This window comes from Trachurus japonicus, chromosome 23 (genome assembly GCF_045865225.1).
Source record: "Trachurus japonicus isolate A0001 chromosome 23, Traja_1.0".
Taxonomy (NCBI): domain Eukaryota; kingdom Metazoa; phylum Chordata; class Actinopteri; order Carangiformes; family Carangidae; genus Trachurus; species Trachurus japonicus.
This window is the reverse complement of record NC_140929.1, coordinates 13021546-13027464: the sequence shown is the minus strand read 5'-3', so window position 1 is coordinate 13027464 and position 5919 is coordinate 13021546.

Genomic DNA, 5919 nt, shown 5'->3' with positions numbered 1-5919 from the left:
TATATATGAATATGAGCTCATATATGAAACGGTACTTTTTGGCGAAGGTTCACCTAAGGTTGATCATTATAATGACGTGTGATAGTTTGCTGTAATGTTGCCTCTTTTGTCTTGCACCGCCCACGTTGCACATTTTGTTTCTTATTGTTATTTATTCACGCGCCACAATGCCAGGAATAAAAATATGGTGGTTTAAAGGTTCAGTGTGTAAAATGAGGGGAAAACAGTGACAGCATTCCTATTCTATTATTTATCTATTAAATAATTCTATTGTTTATTTATTAACGTAAAAATCTTGAAACGTGCTCTCTGGTTGGCTGGATTTTCCATTCCGTACAAACATGGCGGCGCAAGATGGCGACACTCTCTAAGCAAACCGACCCATAACAAGAATTATATGGCTATGAAAGCCAAACAGATTTTATTTTATAGCAATTATACACTTATTATAGACAAATATATTCATTGGTAGTATATTTAGATTTTGCCAATAAACCTTGACAAATATTTCACACTGGACCTTTAAAATAGGCTACTTTTTTTTTCTACCAAGTGTTGAAAATTCATTCATTTATTTTTAATTGCAGGTTGCTAAGATACCCAAATAAAATAGTGAGTCCATGAACTTGGTAGAGCTCTAAATTATGTAGGACAGTAACTTGAAAACTGAATAATCATTTTTGACATGGATTTCCTGTTTTTTATACATTATATAAGGTTTTTAAATCAAGTTAAGTTTTTTTTTTTTACTGTTGTCTAATTCAGCTTCGAAAGATCTTTTATGTCTGTGTTCAATATAAAACTAGAGCCAGAAGCCTTGTTAGCTTAGCTTAACTGAAGCTAAGCTAAGCTAAAATGCTAATAAACTGTATGTAGCCTACCTCATCATCTAGCTCTCAGAGGGCAGATAAGCATATTTACCAAAATATCAAACTAGTACTTTGCTTAAGTGGTCTAATTAAGATTTGAGACCAAAATAATAATCTGTAATCGACAAGTAAGCAGTAATTTCTTTGCAGCACGTGCACACTTTTAGACTAAAAATAACAACAAAGCAAACTCACCTGTCTATCCTGATACATGATGTCAGCTTTGGCTGTAATTTGTCGGCCTACATGACAATACAGAGCCACAACCACACTGGTGATGACTGCAACAGATGACACAGAGGCTGCATCCTAAACATAGCCCTGCTGCTCTGACACGGCCCTGATGTGACTGCTGACTGCAGGTGAAAACATCCTCGTCTCGTCACATGCTGCTGATGTTGAACCGACAGGTGACGACAAACATCCTGTTTCTGGTGTCGCGTGTCATCGGCATCAGCGTTTATCTGAAAGGGGACACCTGTTTTGGGGGGGGGTTGTGGGGTGCTGGTGGGAGATGGGCTCAGAGCTGATGCTTGTTGTGCTGCGTCATGTGGTCTGTGCTGTTTGTTGCCTCTTCTCTTGCTGCTGCTTTTCCCCATCTCTCTTTTTTCCTTTGCTTCAATTGCTTTGCTTCCTTTTCCTCCATCTCTCCTTCTCTCCCTCGGCTCTTCCAATACGTTCCCTCATCTCCTTCTCTTTTTCTTACCTCTCCCTTCCACTACCTCTTTTTAAAATTCTCTTATGTGCCTCTTTCTGCTTTTATTCCATCTTTCTCCTCCCTGTCTTTTTCTTTTCTTGTCCCCCTTCTACAAGCTTGTTCTTTATTTCCTTGGATTTCCTCCCTGTTTTCATCCAAACACTCTCTTCCAATACCTCACTCCTCCTCTCCTCTCCTCTCCTCTCCTCTCCTCTCCTCTCCTCTCCTCTTCTCTCCTCTCTGTCCCACTGCAGATGAAGTTAGAGAGGGGCTGCTGCAGTCAGAGCCCTCTCACCTGTACCCTGCTGATGTTATGTAACCATCCTTATTAATCTCTCATGCGTGAAAACAAAAGTCAAGGGAATCCCTGGTTCCTGACCACGGCAAGTATCCGGACCGACGTCATGCCTCTTGCAGGAGTTCGTTAGGTACAAGACGCTCTCCATCACAGACGTTACACAAGACAGCTGCAGTGGAATACTAATGCAGTTTGCTGTGAATGCAAATTACGGTTCAGCCTTTTTCTCTCTCTACATAATATATATATATTTATTTTTTAAGTCCTATCCCTCTGTGGTGGGAGTTTTCTGTCTCTTATATGTGTTTTAACTCTTCAACCTGAGGCTGCTGCTGTTCATGATCACTCCCCTGATTTCACACAGTCACTGCATGAGTCAGCCATGCATGATGTAGCCTATGTTTTTGTTTTCAGGACAGGTTTGGCTTATCAGAGATGTAATAATTTACTGTGGGAATCATGCAGCATTATCTGGAAAACCTGCTGCAAAACAAAAAGAGAACTGAAACCCATAATCCAATAAATCAGAGCAAGTTATGTAGATATTTATGAGGATCATTTGAGCTACAGGACATGCTGTTTTTCTTTTCATATTTATATACAAGTTTGTTGTCTAGGTGTGTGTGTGTGTGTGTGTGTGTGTGTGTGTGTGTGAGAGAGAGAGTGAAGTTATGTCAGGGATTCCTCTTCTGCTTCACTGAGTGTTTCATCCATTTCAAGAACAGACTGTCCCAGGCCATCCTTCCTTTTCCCTGCTCTCTCCCTCTATATATATAACACCTACTGCAGAGAAGGATAGAAGTGTGTGCGTGCGTGTGTGTGTGTGTGTGCACTGTGTTTGCAGAGGCCCTCCTGAATGTAAGGGAAGGGTGCTGTGGATTCAAGCAGCCACCCAGTCACATACTATAACCTGTGCAGAGCGACCACTCCCCAGCTTTTAACACTTCACAGTTAAACAACAGCATGTTCTGTATACGTTATTGTACTTTACCTGGTAGTAAAAAAACACCCCTCCCTCATTCCTCACTCTTTCTCGCTCCTTAGTGCCAACACAAACACTCCGACATCAGCCTGGACTCGTTTATGTGCCTCATCCCCCCCCCTTCTCTCTTCTCCCTCCACTCATCTCCTGATTATTGTCTGGATGGCACTTGCTTGATAAGCACATAGCTAAATCAGTGTGTGGTTTTTGGATAGAGATCTACACGCAGGGCACGAGTGTGTTGAAAGTTTTCTCCGAGGTGAACATCTTTCTGTTCCTCAACTGGAGATGTAGCCTACTACTTCATTAATGATTCAAACAAACAGCTGCCTGTGGTCGTTGTTGAGGTTAATGAGACAAATAAATCAAACCTAACATCCCATTCAGATCAGTGATTAGATACTGGAAAAAACACACTTATATACTATACATACAGTATTCAAGGGCATTTTTTCCTATAGTGTTGCACGTGAATGTTTAACTCTTCATCCTCTCCATTCATTGAATTTCTGTTTGAGGCCTGAGCTGGTGAACCACCACTAGAGACTCTGTATCAGTTGGAGCGTAAGTCATGCAGCTGCTGACAATGCTGATCAATAACCCGTCAAACAGTGTGCTGATAGTGAGCTTTTTAGCTCCCAGAGTTCAATATGTCTTGTCTGTTTGAACCATACTCAAGTGGGTTTCCATGGAGAGACGAGGATCACACAGACGAGAGTCTGGCAGGTTATTGACACTCCAGCTCGTAATATGTGTTATTTATAACTCTTACTAGTTTGATTATCATTTGGATGTTTCAAAGTTTCACATTTCTATGGATATGGCAAATCTGCCTGTTTAGGTGACCTTTGACTTCTCTGTAGCCAGGTGAGAGAGAATTTATAATAAGAGGTAAATTATGTAAATTACATGTTGTCCAGCAGTATTATTAATTAGGAACAGCAACTTACCCATCTGCAGACTATTTGTGACTTAAATAATAACTAGTTTATCAGTTTGTGTGGCTAATTGTTTTGTTGGCTCGATGTGTATCACTTTTATGACTCCCCCAAAAAAAGTCCACTGACTGGTTCATATTTCACGCTGTGAACGCCGCACCGAGAGGAAACCCAACCCTGAATTCACATGGACAGCTGACAGAGATAAGGTGGGCTGGGTCAAAGGTAACAAAGCAGGCATAAAGTGAACAAAACGTGGAGCAGGAGGCTGCGAAACCCCCTTTGTGCTCAAATAACATTGTTCAGCTCATTGTCGAACATCGCTTAAAGGGATAGTTCAACATTTTGGCAAATTGGCCCATTGCCATAATCGCTATAGTCATAGCAGTAGGTTCATTACCTTTAATTGTAGGTGTAAGCTATTTTCAGTACGGCGGAGCGCAGCAGCTGGCTGCTCAGAGCTACGCTATGGAGGCTAACGGAATTTCTTGGTTTCCCTCATTAAACTCATCAAATTCAACATCCCAAAACTCCACAGCGCTTTTGTAGACAAGTTGTGACCTGCACAACCACCACGCTATGAGATAATGACGGAACGATACGAAACGGAGCCGTTTTCGAGGTAAATACAGGGTAAATACGGAGACTGCTTGCTGAAAAACTGTCCCTGAACGCAACGCGCATCAGCGGTTTTGTATGTATTTACCTCGAAAACGGCTCCGTTTCGTATCGTTCCGTCATTATCTCATAGCGTGGTGGTTGTGCAGGTCACAACTTGTCTACAAAAGCGCTGTGGAGTTTTGGGATTTTGTATTTGATGAGTTTAATGAGGGAAACCAAGAAATTCCCTTAGCCTCCATAGCGTAGCTCTGAGCGGCCAGCTGCTGCGCTCCGCTGTACTAAAAATAGCTTACACCTACAATTAAAGGTAACGAACCTACTGCTATGACTATAGCAATTATGGCAATGGGCCAATTTGCCAAAATGTTGAACTATCCCTTTAAAATAACAAAGAATCCAATATGTAAAGGTCAGACTCTTTATGGACTAAAGAGCCTGTCATCCACTACCTCTAAAAACTAAAGATGGCTTCATTTCCTTTTGTCTAGTTTTGGGGATAAAAAAAAACAAAAACACTTCCCCTCTCTCTGTCAAAATAGCTGCAGTTAAAAGAGACAAAAATTGCGACTGGCATAGATGTGAGCTTAAGTGGATTTACCCTGCGTTGCCCCTGTGAGGTGGCGAGCAGTAGATTTTCCCATGCTACCTAAACCCCTGTTTCCTTGGCACAGTGTCACACCGTCGTCCACCACAGAATCAGCGCTCAGTTATCACCGTGACCTCATGGTTACGATTACACCTCGGACATCTTGATAAACATGAGTAAATCTCCAGCTTTAGTGTGATTACGCTGGCAAATACACGGTGTATTTATACCAGCAGCACCTGACGTGACCTAATTCACAGCCGTTGTCATTTAAGCGGCAAACAACCACAAGAAGGACGGATCATTTGATTTGGGACTTTTGCAGTGATGTCACTTGAATTCCTGCCACACACTACTTTCAATCTGCCCTCCCTCCCTCCCTCCCTCCCTCGCTCTCTCACTCCCTCCCTCACCCCCACTGTCTGTCTGTATTCAGGTCACTTTTGCTTGCATAACAGCTCATTCATAAAACAGCACCACACCTCAGGGAAGGGATGAGGAAAGGGCTGTAGACAGCTGCTGAGACATATAGAAAGCGTCTCACACAGGGAGGATTTTTGCTGCAGTGTAAATGGTTGTGTGAGGTCACATCAAGTCATGGTGCAATGTACTTACTGTAAGTGTCAGATGAGAAACCTCACATCTCCAGTCAAGTTAGGAGGAAGTTTTGCAAGTGTGTTTTTTTTCCTTTTTTTGCAGATTCTGCTCTTCCAGTGGGAGCTGGTCAGCGGCAACTTTCATCAACTATGCTGTATTTACAGTAGATTTGCATTTTTAACATATCATTTTCCACATATATATGGGCACTATAATAATCTCAATATGTTAAATCAATTAAAGCAAAGTCCTTCTAGGACAATATAGAACGTCTCTGATTAAAGTTAAGTCCAGTTCATTTTAAATGAATAAATCGTATAGCCAATTCGCA